Source organism: Leptonychotes weddellii, chromosome 3 (genome assembly GCF_054177405.1).
Source record: "Leptonychotes weddellii isolate Sample4059 chromosome 3, ASM5417740v2, whole genome shotgun sequence".
Taxonomy (NCBI): Eukaryota; Metazoa; Chordata; class Mammalia; order Carnivora; family Phocidae; genus Leptonychotes; species Leptonychotes weddellii.
This window is the reverse complement of record NC_138371.1, coordinates 110382890-110397286: the sequence shown is the minus strand read 5'-3', so window position 1 is coordinate 110397286 and position 14397 is coordinate 110382890. Positions and strand designations below refer to the sequence as shown.

General features: G+C 46.6%; 1 long non-coding RNA gene across 1 annotated transcript in view; it reads right to left on the bottom strand.

Moving 5' to 3' along the window:
• Window positions 1–670: 670 nt before the first annotated feature.
• The window catches only part of LOC145720608 (uncharacterized), a 44462-nt gene continuing 30735 nt past the window's right edge, over window positions 671–14397 (bottom strand). Inside the window, exons 2-3 of the long non-coding RNA XR_014143690.1 lie at window positions 1952–2079; window positions 671–1239 (exon numbers count right to left, since the gene is read on the bottom strand). This is a non-coding gene — a long non-coding RNA (uncharacterized LOC145720608). The remainder of the gene's footprint in view (window positions 1240–1951; window positions 2080–14397) is intronic.

The window sequence follows — 14397 nt, the reverse complement described above, 5'->3', positions numbered from 1 at the left end:
AATGCTACTTTTTTCTTTTTTTTTAAGATTTTGTTTATTTGACAGAGAGATACAGCGAGAGAGGGAACACAAGCAGCGGGAGTGGGAGAGGGAGAAGCAGGCTTCCCGCTGAGCAGGGAGCCCGATGTGGGGCTTGATCCCAGGACCCTGGGATCATGACCTGAGCCGAAGGCAGACGCTTAACAACTGAGCCACCCAGGCACCCCGTTGCTACTTTTTTTTCAACACGTACAATTTACACACAAACCCAAATTGATTTCAGGTTTATTGGTGCTTAATTCCCTAAAATGTCGATTGAGTGTTGCCAGGAAAGCCTGTGGGACTCCACCTCTTTAGGCTTTAGCTACAATCTTGGAAAGGTACAAGGCCTGATGACCATTTGCATTTTATTGTAACTTGGTGTGGAGCCAAATTGCTTTGCATTAAAATCAACTCCTAGGTTAAGAAAGGCTGGTATCATTTATTTCAGACATTGAGTGACAGCCCCTCTGATTTACCATTACCTTGAAGAGATTTAACTGTGTTTTACAACAGTTTCAGTGCATACTATTGTTTTATTCTATTTCCAAAGGGTTTTTACTTTAACGCGTCGTGAATGTTTTGTCAGTTATTATTTGCACATTCTACCCATTCAATTGAGCAGCGACTAGCTTTTATTTGAAGCCTACAACAAAAGCCAACACAGGAATCTGAAAGAATGGGTGCCGATTCAAACACATCTATGAGTTTTATTTAAAAATCAATTTGAGGCAAGCCGTGTACAGCATGTCCTAGAGCAAGTCGGTAGTAAGTTCCTACTAGGTTGTAGTTAGAATACACAACTTTAACTAAATGCAGTGATCATTTAGATTTAATTATTTTAAGGGGCACCTGGGTGGCTCAGTTGGTTAAGCGACCGCCTTCGGCTTAGGTCATGATTCTGGAGTCCCGGGACCGAGTCCCGCATCAGGCTCCCTGCTCAGCAGGGGGTCTGCTTCTCCCTCTGACCCTTCCCCTCTCATGCTAGATTTAATTATTTTAAATATTTAGAGTACCAATGAAAAGGTGACTTCTGTGGTGCTGAGCGCTGTAAGCAATGAAAGCTTTCATTTTCACTTGTCATGCACGCTCCTGTATCAGAGATCTCTCCGAAGCACCACCATGTTCTCAGCAGATCGTGAATCTACCACGAAGATGCAGTCAAAGACCGCTGAGTCAGGCGTCTGAAAACCTTCACCAGGGGCAGCAGCGACAGTAGTACTGTTATGGGTAAGAGCAGGAGGACTTACGACCCAAATTAATAACGGGAACATCTGCCATTAAAATTTTACGGGAATTTGAACTTGAGGAAAGCCTCCGTGGATGTTCCCATAGATGAGGTTCTCCTCCCTCCACCCAGTGGGTTAACCATCCTTGGAGGCAAGCGTGAGAAAGAGCAGAGCCTTCTCCATTTTATACTGGGCTAAGAGCAAGCTGCAGATGGGAGGGTGCCTCCTAATGGTAGCAGTTCCATTGTTGGGATCACTCTTCACCCTCGGCAGCCCCGGACTTGGCTCTGAAGTTCCATCACAGTTCTAGCACAACACCAAACCATTTTGACCCTTATTCCTTTTCTCTTAGACAGGCTGGGGCTGTGTTCTTGCAAAAGCACAATTTTTGGTGGTTCCTGCCATGAGCTAGGGAGGCAGAGCCGAAAACGCTTTGGTGTCAGACTAGCAGGGGTTCAGCTCCTGGCTCCTACACTCAGTAGCTGGGGGATCTTGGGGGAAACTACTTAACCCCTCTAAGCCCTAGCAGAGTCCCAATGCCACCACACCATAGGGTAATGCAGTGATTGAGACACCTGCCACATGTTGCATGATGGTCTAGCCTCTTCCTCTGAATGAAAAGCCACATGACCTCAGTTTGGATCAGACATACCACCCCGGTCAAGATCAGAGCAGGTGAGCTATGAACACCTTCATCAACTAACCTGATCAAGGTCAAACTTTCCAATCAGCGTGAAGCATCATTAAATAAACAGGGTGCCTGGTGGCTGGCCACTCTCCTCCTCTCACTTCTGTAGGGTGCTGGGGCCAGGCAAGAATAGTGATCGCAGAACTGAAACAAAACAACAATGTGGGCAACGTTGTCAATATCGCTTTAGATTTATAATCAAGTATTGGCATTAACACTGATAATTTTTAAAAGATTTTATTTATTTGAGAGAGAGAGAGAGCAAGCGAGTGCACAAGCAGGGGGAGGTGCAAAGGCAGAGGGAGAAACAGACTCCCCGCTGAGCAGAGAGCCTTACACAGGGCTCGATCCCAGAACCCCAAGGTCATGACCTGAGCTGAAGACAGACGCTTAACCAACTGAGCCACCCAGGCACCCCGGCATTAACACTGCTATTTTTATGACTGCAAAATTGATTAAATAAAAAAATCAGTGAAACAAATATTTTATATCATACACATCAGAGAAATTATAAACATATTACAAGTAGCAAGAAAAGCACTTATAATTATTGTTTTATTATTCAAACATTAAATTATTAGGCAACCTCAATGAACATTGAAGTGTTTGGAAAATAAGCAAAAACTGCGTAAAAGGAAGAACTTTTAATTATCAATAATTGATCTTCCTTTTCAGATCTGAATCTTAAGAAACAAAATGGTCTAATGATGTCACTGTTGAATGGTGAACGTATTTTTGTTGAAATTTTTGTAGCTACTGGGAAAGCTCATTTTCAACTTACACTAGTCTAAGAAATTGTCAGAAGATAACTATGAACCAGATTCCATCTTCAAATAATCTTGTTCCCTGTTTGATAACTCCAAGGATTCTTTTGAAAATAACTTTTTGGGCTTTGGGGGGAGGAGAGCAGGCAGCAACTGAAAGGTTTTGCTGACAGCAAAGTCATACTTTTATTCCCCCAAAGAGGATCTCAGTTTTATCTTTACCCTTATCCCTTTGTTTCCTGTAGAGAATCTAATTCAGTTTCCATATTAATTTCAAAGGTATTCCACATATATCCTACTTACTAGAAACTTTTGTAATTGGAGTAAGAGTCTTCCCATAGAAGAGGCGTCTGCTCTACTGTCTTCTACAGAAATGTAGATTTATTCTACTTGAAAATTAATCCAGCATAGAATTCTCTGAGTTTATCTTAAGACAACGCATGATCCCATTTCCAGATTATTTAAATATTTTCCAAAAAAGCTCCACCAGCAAAAGTATCTATAGTTCAGTAGTCAAAACTAGAGCCCTCAGTGACATACTGTTAGTTATCATTGATGTAATTTTTATGCACTCATGCAAAAACCATTCCTTGAGCACATATGATCTGCCTGGTGTTCCGCTAGGCATTAAGGATAGTGACAGATGTAATTATTCCTGTCCTTGTGATGCTTATGGTCTAATGTGAGCTGTAATAAACAATTAAATGAACAAATAATTGCAAATGGTGATTTGTACGTGAAGGGAAACAACTGAGTGCTAGAGCAGAGAATAGGGTGATCAGCAAAAGTCTTTCTGAGGAGGTAACATTTTGGCTGAGTCACAACTCAAAGATGACAATGAACAGGCAATAGAGGAAAGTGGTCCAGGCAGAGGGATAAGTGAGTGCAAAGGCCCTGGGGCAGGAAAGAGCTTTGTGCATTCTAAGAATTTAGGGACGGCCTGTGTGCTGGGACAGAGTGAGAGAGCAAGAAACAGGCATGGATGAGGTCATAAACTTAAGAGGAGATAAAAGAGGCAGCACCTGGGGATTTTGGAGATGATATTGACCTTTATCTTCGGGGCAATGGACCATTACTGAAGGATTTTAAGTAGCGAAGTGACATAATTTGCCTTTCAAAGACTACTCCATGGAAAACTGGTTGAAAGAGGCTAAAGAGGAAGTAGTGAGACCAGTTAGGAGGCCACGTGATTAACCACAACAAACATGACAGTAGCTCTGACCCAGATGGTTGTGGTGGAGACCAGAGGGAGATAGGCTCATAGCAGATCTGTTTGAAGGACAGCCAACAGGACTTGCTATTAGGTTGGATAGAGAAGAACGGAAATGCGAGGGGTCAAGGATGGTCCCCAGTAACTCGGGGGGCATTAGTAATCAGGTGGATGATGGCAGATGCTTCATACTGAGGAGTGGGAGAGAGCCAGATGTGGACTGAGGGGGGTGCATCAAGGGTTCTGTAGGCCTGTCTTATCTATTAAGTTTGAGATGCCAAGGAGCCATCTACGTGGAAATGTCGGTAAATGAAATTACTTAAAGAGAAAGCCCAGGGAGAGACTGGAAGGGGATCCAGAACAAGCCTTGACAGAGTCCAACATCGAGGGAAAAAAAGGAGAGAAGCCAGCAGGAGAGAATGACAGATGGGTCAGTGCCGCAGGAGCAGAACAAGGACAGTGGGGTGTCCTTGATGCCAAGGGAATGGTGCTTCAAGAAGGAAGAGGTGGTCAAGTGTGTCTGATAGAGCAACATAAAGACCAGAGTCCATTAGACTGGGCAACATGGAGGTCGTCAGTAACCGAGCCACACAGTTTCCGAGTAAAGGCAGGTATGAGGAGTGGCTGGAAACTCTCAGGCAGTGGGCTGGTGAGGAAGCGGGTACAGCTTGCGTAAACGGCTCTTGCGAAAGCTTGTCCTTTTTGCCAAGCAGGGGGGTCCAAGACAGGGCCCCATACCACTGGGCAAGAGGACATTTTCCCAGTTAACCACTCTCAAGCCCTCAGCCCAGACACCTCTCCCAAACAGCAAGAACCTCTTTCTCCAGCTTCATCACCATCATCCTCATAACTGCACTGGTGAGGGTGGGCATGAGAAGGAACCACTCACTTTTGACCTCTAAGGCAGGCATCTCTTATTTTTTGGCCCAGAAGTCTTCTCACCTCCTTTGGCTAAAATGCCCCAACCCTCCTTCCACACCATTTTCGCTTGGGCAAGCTCAAGTTGCGTTTCTATCACTCACAACCAGGAGACCCTGACTAACCCAGCCTTTCTTCCTACATGGCTCGGGGCCAGCTTTTCTTGGCTTTCTCACTCAGCCAGCGATGAGGTAGGACATGAAAAAGCCTACGAAACATCAGAGGGCAGGAAAATGAAGGAGAACTTGGAAGGATGCAGTTGTTCTCACATTTTTCTTTTTCAAATTGTATTTGGTTAAACTAACCATGTTATCAGAAATTGCCAGTGGAGGAATATTGATCTTTCAGAGCAACGCAGCGCCTTAGGAAGAGATCACATGGCTGTTACCACAATGGCAGGATGGCTTTACTTTGCCTGTGCCCTCCGTGATGGCCTGGGGGAAAGGATGTGTACTGCAATTAAGAAAAGGGGTGGAAGGAATTTCATTAAGGGTACGATGCTAGAACATGAAGATTCCAGCTCTTACAGAACTGAAGAAAGGTAGAAATTGCATTTCAGGAACAAAAGGAAATAAATGAGATAAGATGAGGCAATTTTTTTTAAAAAAGATTTTATTCATTTGACAGAGAGAGAGACAGCGAGAGAGGGAACACAAGCAGGGGGAGTCGGAGAGGGAGAAGTAGGCTTCTCGCGGAGCAGGGAGCCCGATGCGGGGCTCAATCCCAGGACCCTGGGATCACGACCCGAGCTGAAGGCAGATGCCCAATGACTGAGCCACCCAGGCACCCCAAGATGCCACAAATTTAACTGATGCTCATCACCAGCCAGTTAAACCCTCTTTGGCCGATCAGGCATCTTTTCTCTATTTGCAGCAAAGCTTCAAAGCTGCAGGCTGGCATCAGGCCACGAGAGTCACTCAAACCACAATGATGACATTTCCTGGAGTTCAGCATCCAACCCTCGTCCCTCTCTCCCCTCATCGTCCCCTGTGCTGTCACCAAAACGAAGAAAGAGGGGCAAGGAGAATGTTTCGTCCTTTCCCCTTCAAAGCTCCCTGAGCCTCCCAGGAATGCAATATATCCCCCAACTTTCCCCAGATCTCCATGTCCCAACACTTCTAAGCCATGGGAGTCCAGGCAGACCCAGAAGAACATATGTCTTTTGCTCTAAAAGCCCTTGTGGAAAGTCCCCCCTATTCTGTGGGGGAGGAACAGTGCTGCTTTGTTCATTGTCTGTTTCCAATGCCTAGTACAGTGCCCGCTCCAGGATCGGCAATAGTGTTTCCTTAATGAATAAACAGACGAATGAGTGAAGCTTTCCAAGTGGATATATTCAAATGCTAAACACTTGGTCTCTATGTCCATGTTCTTCCATTGACCCCTAAAGAAGTTTCCCCTATTTGTTTTTGTATCTTTATTCCTGGGGAGCAAGAAAATCAAAACAGCGAAATGACTTTTTGCTGGATCATGAAGCATGAAAGTAAAAGCGTCAGAGCTTGGCAGGTCTGTGAGGCTGATGACAGCTTTGATGGGTTGACTTCTCTTCCAGGGTCTGGTGTGCAATCTCCGCATCCCTCCCCACCTCTCCGTTTCTTTGACTCCCCCCTGCCCTGCACTCCCCCTGATCTCTGGGGCTCAGCTGTGAATTCAGCTGCCTAACATATAGTTCATGAAGACTGAGCTCTTTTAGGATTATGTGAATTTTGGTAGAAGATTCTTGAACTCAAAGAACAACTTCCAAAGGGTGGGAGCAGGTGATTTAGAAGGACTTGACTGTCCCACCTCAAATTATTCCAAATAGGCCTCTATATATTCTGGCCATTCGTAAGGCCAGGTCTGCTCATTGTTCACTGTGATGGACCAAATTGGATTAGGATCCAGAGTTGCAAGATCATTTTTTTTTTAAGATTTATTCATTTATTTTAAAGAGAGAGGAGAGAGAACATACATGATCAGGAGGGGCAGAGGGAGAGAGAGAGAATCTCAAGCAGACTCCCTGCTGAGCACAGAGTCCAATGTGGGGCTTGATTCCAGAACCCTGAGATCATGACCTGAGTTGAAACCAAGGCTGGACTCCCAGCTGACTGTGCCACCCAGGCACCCTGCAAGATCATCTTTAACAAGTAACTACCATCCCTGAGTCCATCCATTCATCGATCTATCTCATTCATTCATTCTTCATTCATTCACTGAAGACCAGTGGTGAGAAAGATAAGGCCATATCAGTTCTCTGGCAACTTACAGACTCAGGGAGAGAGATAGTAACCAAATAATCCAGCAACTGAAAGAAGCACCTCAGATAAAAGGAGGTTACACAGAAGAACCACAGAGGCTGGGTGGGTCTAGAGGTGCTTCCCAGAGGAAGGTCCTTGGTGGATGGAAGGAAGGCCCAATGGGAGAGGGAGCTCCTTGAAGGTAGAGAAAGCAGTCTGGAGTGATTGCCGTTCAATCCTCTAGGTGGACAATTAGCTGGAAAGGAAAGCAAAAGCCAGACCATTTAGGCTCTTTGGGACCATATTTAAGACTGTATTCTTTATCTTAAGTTCAATAAGAAGCTGTTGAAGAGTTTTAAGTGGGAGAAGAGCAGGGGCGTTATCCTGCCTTGAGACATTTTCAAATATATTCATGTATTGCTATGCTTTTCTTCTTTTGCATTTCTAAATCAGCACATCTATTCCTGGGGAGAATTAAGACTGTGCTTTCCTGGATAGCAAAGACAAACACAGTGTCAAGGTTCAGCCACTGACTTTCACTTCAGAGATAATAGTTATAAAAGTCAAAGCTTTGATTTGTAAGAGCAGAACTTTTAGTGAAGAGATTGGGGGAATAAAGTTCACTTAAATGAGTAGATAATAAACTGGACTCTCGGGGGGAGGAGGGAAGTGATGAGAAGCAGGAGTGCTGAGGCCAAAGGGCCTTCCTGGCCAGCAGAAACCACACAGAGGGAAGCGTCAGCATGGAGACACTGCCCCAGGTCTGCCCCAGCAAGCATCAGAGAGGCAGGGGGGAACCTAGCAACAGCTGCAGGCTGTCTGTACCTGTCGGAGAGAGAGCGTGCTGTCTGAGGGTGGCCGGGGCTGAGGAGCTGTTTTTCTCAACGCCTGCACTTCACCCATCTTTGGCCCCACAGGAGTGATAATCACCTTTCAACTCACACAAACTGTCCCCCCCCACCCCGGCTCAATGGCTCATGACACACGTCGGTCCCCTCCCCTGAGAGAGAACAATAAAACAGTGACCTAGATATAGTCAAATGGGGTACAGTGAAGCTGTGGTTGGGAAAGCCCCCTCATTATCTGTCCCGGGGTGAGAATAACAGAATCACTCAGATGGAGATAGTGGTGAAGCCCAGCCCTGTCATAAATGAGATTGGCCATTTTCAAAGGTTAACCTGGCTGCTGGGTGGAGAGCTGAATTCCAAGAGGCCAGAGCTGAATGCCTGTGTGACCAGACAGGAGCTTATTGCAGTGGCCCACGCAAAAAGTGGCCATAGCGTGGGCTACGATGGTTGCACTGGGGCTGGAGAGAAGTGACTGGATTCCAGAGATGTACCTGAGATAAAGAGACAGGACTTGAAGCAGCAGATAAGGAAGTACAAGGTAACTGCATTTATCAGGTTCCTGCCACAATGGAACAACAGTTATGATGGTTTCCACTGGGATGTTGAATAACAAACAGCCCCCATTCTCAGTGGCTTACAGTAATCCTTAATTTTTCTTGTTAGAGGGCTGTAGATTGGTTGAGCATTTCTGCTTCAGGTCACAGTTGGTCTGTGTGTTTCTTATTCTAGGACCTACAGTTACCTGGGGGTAAGTTTTTCCATGGCAGATGGCAGAAGGGCAAGAGGCCAAGCGAAGAAAACACACAAGTTTATTCCAAGCCTCTAGCTGGACAAGGCCTAGAAAGTGTCTACTCATATACCAACAGCCAAGTGACAAAGCACAGAGACAGTGGGGCAGGGAATTAAACTGCCCCAGAGAAGCCATGGCAAGGATGAATTATGAACAAACAATGCTATCCACCTTAAGAATCAAGGAGGGCTCCTAGGTTTCTGGCTTGCCTGGCTAGGTATGGTGCGGTGCCCTTTCCTGAGAAAGGAAACACAGGAAATGGAAAAGGCTTGGGAGAGACTATGTGCTCAGTCTTGGATATTTGGTTTGAGGTGTCTTTGGATACCAAAGTGGCAAGAGCTACAGAGAAGCCTGACCTGGAAGGATGCGTTTGGGAGATGATAGCAAAGACTGCCATCTACTTACCCCTTCTTCTTCAGTATTAGAACCTCTAATTTTTAGCTGGCCACCATACATTTCCAAACCTCCCTGGAGCTGGGGTAGTAGCCTGGCTAAATTTTAACCAATGAAATATAGGAAATGTCAAGTATGACTTTCATAAAGTATCCTAACAAGATAGGGTGTGTCCTTCCTCCTGCTTTATTTCTCGCTGCTGGCAGAAATGTGGTTGTGGTGGCTTAAACTCAAGACGCCATCTTGGAGCATGAGGTAAAAGTCCAGTGTTGAGAATGACAGGGCAACAAGACAGAAGGAGACTAGTTCCCTGAAAAGAAATGCACTTTAATAGTATTTTGAGTTACTGTCACCTCTAGTCAAACCCCATCCTAACAGTCACAAGAGTCATGGGAGCAAGGAAGTGCTGGAAACCACTGAATTTAATATCAAGTTTCCAAGAAGAGAGTATGGAATGAGAAGTGAGGAGAGCCTAGGATGGAGCTTCCGGTAGCGCCAACATGTCACCGCCAAGTAGAGGAGGGAACCAGCCATGACAGAGACAGAAAGATGCAGGCTGAGAGACAGAAGAAAAGTGAGACCGGGTTGTCGTGGCCATGAAAGGATGAGAGTGTTTCGGGGAGGAAGTAGTCAAAAGTGGGAATCCAGCAGTAAGTCAATAGCAGAGGGTATGAACAAAGTTCAGAATATGACAAGGACACGAGGGCATTGTGGTCTTTGATCTGCAAGAGTATCCTCTGAAAGACTTAGGAATAAAATAAGACTCTATTTGGGCTATTAAAACATAATTCCAAAAAAAAAAAAAAAACCCAACACATAATTTTAAATATTCTTAAACCACTAACTGCCCAGAGTACTATTCAGGATATGTTAAGCTATCTTCCCATAGAAGATAAGCAGAAGTGATGGAAAAAACAGACGAGCCTCAACATGACTTTTTGTCCTGACACATCAGGTTTTCCTCTTCACTCCCCTCCTTTGCCCCTGCCTCTGCCTTCTGCAGGGCTTCTAACAAGCCTCCACCTGGCCTATCCCTTGTCCTGGGCCCACACTGCTTCTCATTTTATTCTCTTATGAAAGATATGAGAACTTCACTCTCTTGTTCAAAATCCTTCCAGGACTCTCCACTGACTATGTTGTAAAGTTTAAATTCCTTCATCAGGCACATTAGTCTTTCAAGATTCAACCCTGACTTTTCGCTCTCACCTCTCTTACACATGCTGCCCCGGCCACATCAGAATATGGGCTCTAGTCAACATCTAACTGCAGTCACATGGGAAAACCCCCAGGGAGCACCACTCATCTGTGACCAGTCAGAATGAGAAAACCTAAAACATTGCTGCTTTAAGACACTAAGTTTTTGGATGGTTTGCTCCACAGAAGTAGATAACCAGAACAGAAACGGGTACCAGGAGGGGGATGTTGACATTAAAAACTTGAACCAGATGACATTGGCTTTAGAACAGGCCATGGCCTCCAGAGTCTCAGGAAGATGGTTAGTGGGGCCCATAAGAACAGTGAGAAAATTACTGACAGTGAGAAAATCATTATTGGAAGCTAGAGAAAAGACCCAAGAGGTGCGGCGGGTAGAAAGTCAGCAAGGCTGTCACCTGCAGTAATGTGGAAAATAAAATTTATAACTAATGGATAGTGAAGCTGGCTAAGGAGATTTCAGGCAGGCTGTTGAAAGTGTCAACTGAATCCTCTTAGCCATGGGTGATAAGGGGCAGATAGAAATGAGCAAAAAGAGGAAATTGGTAGGTTTCAGATATAATTTAGAGAAAATGAAGAGAATCCAGGACTTTCTAGGTTCAAAATTAAACTGCTTGACATTCCCATCCTCCCCAGAGAGCAAGTTATTCACAAAGTAGGACGACCTACGATTCTCTCAAGGATATGGCTCTATTTTAAGACTTCAGAAATACTTAAGGGTGTGCCTCCTAGGCCGCTCAGCTAGTCAAAAGATTTGTTAGAACGTTAACAGTGCCACACAGAATCCGAACTTTAAGCCCAAACCAGACAGGGTCCTGTCTCAAAAATATCTGTGAGTGTGGCTTTTGTAAACTCCACACGATTCCTAGGAAACCCACAATGTGTTTGTGAGTTCGAGCTGATGACTGCACCATCAGCCCGAACTAAGAGGGGCAGAGATGATTCAAAAGTGAAAAAAGGCCTCTAGACCTTCACACTTATATGGGCAGGAAGCAGGCTAAGGAAGCTATTCAGTGGTGAACATGAGCCACTTCTTGTAGCAAAGAAAGGGTGATTCAGAGGACAGAACCATGGGAAGTAACTCCCCGAGGGCAGGACTGTGACCCAAGGTAGAAGAACAGGAGGCATATATCCAGCTGGATTTCCGAATTGCTACAGACCAGTGACTACTATATGCCTCCCATTCCCCTCTGCCTTTTTTGAGCAAGAGTGCCTCCTACAGGTATCTTGAACGCCCCATGGTTGATCGGCGGTGTGGGGGGTGGTCTAGGGGGCAGAGAGCCTGTCTTTAGTTCACAGCTATTCCTGTTGAAACTATTTGAGGAGCCCCAGCTGAGGAGAGAGCCATTTGTGCCCGCACCGTATTTAGATGACAAGATCCCAACCTTCGCATCCGATCCTCGTGAGCTTTGGGAGCATTGCAAAAGGGTGTGAGTATTTTTGCATGTGGGAAGGCTGTGAATTATTGTGTCCGGAGGGCAGATGGGGTTTTCCAAAGACAGCCACAACAGTATCTCCATCCCACAAATTCTTCGGCATTGGGAACTCGCCACTCCCTCATCAAGAGGTGAAGATTATTTCTCTCTGCCTGCTTCTACTCGGAAGGCCCTGTGTCAGCTTGACCGATAGAATATGGCAGAAATGGTGCTGTGCCTATTCTGGAAACGGTGCTTAACTGGCTTGGCAGCTTACACTTCCTCCTGCCCTTTAGAACACTCCCTCTTGAGATTCCTTGTCTGAACGCAGCCTCCATGCCATGAGGGGCCCAAGCTACACGGAGGGGCCACAGCCAACAACCCGCATCAACTGTCAGCCACATGAATGCGCCACCTTGGATGTCCAGCTCTAGCCGACCCCTCCAATGACTGCAGCCCCCGCCGACATCTGACTGAAACCATGTAAGGGACTCCAAGTGAGAGCTACTCACTGAGCCCAGTCAACCCCCGGAGCCAGGAGAGATAATAATAAATTGTTATTTTTACGTTACTAGATTTTGAAGTGGTTAGGTCCTTGATATTTGTTCATCGAATTTGCAACACAATTCACTGCAGCTCAGAATTTTTGAAGCAAGTAATAAAATCGAGAACAAATATTTATACCACATGCCGACTTGCAAGCTTATCAGTTTTTTGGCTTTAGGTGAGAGATGACCCACCTGTAAATGGCTTAAATTAGGGGTTGGCAAACATTTTTGTAACGGGCTAGAGAGAAACTATTTTAGGCTTTGCCTTTGTCGCTACCAACTCTGCCATTGTAACAAAGGCGGCTGTAGTCGGTAAGTGAACGAGGAAGCATGGCCGCTGTCCGATAAGATTTTACTTATAAAAACAGGCAACAGGTGATTTGGCCCATGGGCCATAGTTCGCTGACTCCTGCCTTCAAAAATAGGGATGCATTATTTCGTAACAAGAATCGAGAGTGGTTAATTCAAATGGATCGACAATATAAGCATGAAAGTGGGTTCTCTCCACCTTTCTGCTCTGTCATCCTCAATTTTGTGGGTTTAGTTCTCAGGCTGGTCCCCTTACGAGCTCGTAAGGTGGCCACTACGAGTCCAGGCATCACATCTGAACACCCTCGTCCCCAGTGGGAAGAGAAGATGGTCTCTCGGCGTCCAGTTTAAGAACTACGAGAACTTTCCCAGAGATCCTCCAGCACACTTCCATACCTCATTGGCCAGAAGCGCATTTCACATCCATTGGTAAACCAGGAGCTACCATGGGCTTAACCTTAGACGACTCAGGCTTCATCCCATCGGAAGCTTTGCCCAATACGGGAACAAGGCGGGGTTCCCTTAGCAAGGAGTCTAGCTACTGGGTGGGTGAGCAACAGTGGCTGCCAGCCAGTCAGCAGGGGAGGTAGGGAAGGAAGAGAACAGGAAGGAAGAGGAGAAACAGCAGTTCGGGGCAGAACAGGATTAGAAGTCATATCAGGTTTCAGACAGAACAGAGGACGGAAGATGTAAGTACAGTAAGCCTCGGCCACACTGGAAAAGAAAAAATGAAGCAAAATGAAAAGATTCACTGCTTGGCATGCATCCAAAAAGGAAACCTGGGGTTTCCTGGGGTCGGCTGTAGCTGGGTGGAGTGAAGGACTTCACCCATACGCAGCCCCCCTTCCTTGGCTAGGGAATGGTCACATTGAGCCTCAGGATGAACGAAGCCGGGGAAACACGCGGCGGACACAGAATACCACGTCTCCTGCTGTGTGCGGCCCAGCCAGCAGCCTGTGTGTCAGTAAAACGTAAGTCACACCACCCTGTGACTCTGGATGGGCCCGGCGGTGTCCCTGGGAGGCCCACGGCCCAGCAGCCTGGGCTCGCCCTGGGGACCTTCGTCCACTGTGGAAGGCCACACGGGGCTGGAACATCAGGCGCCAGCTGTCTGAGGAGGGACAGTCTCTGCTGAGCCTGGAGAAAAGTTTCCTTGTTTACTGAAGGGCCACCAAGCGGGAGCCTACAGATTGCAGGAGGCAAGAGGCACGTGGTTCTCCGTGAACTTCGGGCAGCCGGGCCCAGCCCAGGCCATGTAAACAAAGAGCTTCAGCCCTTCGGTGGGGGCCAACTGTGCAGTGCAGGCTGCCTGAGGTATACTCAAATCTCCATGGAGATTCTCCTGCGCCCTCCCTCAGGGGACACCGCCCGCTCCCTCCTTTGGTCCGGGCACCCTCACCCCTGGGTCCCACACATCGCCTTGGGCCCCTGCTTGTCTATGTCGCCCCGAACCTGGGACTTCCTTATTTGGACATCACCCAGAGATGCTGCCAACCCTGGCCCACAGAAGGCTGTCATCCATGTGTGTCCACCAGTGATGGCGGGTGGCCGAGAAGTCAGCTCTCCCAATGCCCTGGGTCCTTAACGCTGCGGATGTTGTCTCTACCCTGCTCCTCTTTGCTGAGCTGTGGCCTCAGGATTGCAGATGAACGAAGAGACTGTCAAGCTGAGAAATCCACGATGCTTGTTTTCCCTTTAGTTCTGGCCAGGTAGGAGCCTTGTGGACAGTGGTGGGCAAGAAACTTTTGGTAAAGTGGTGCCGTGGGCTTAACTCTTCACTTTTCCCAAGTTCCTTCACACGGGCCCTCTGCCCTGCAGGGTGGCTTTCTAGTGGAATGTCAC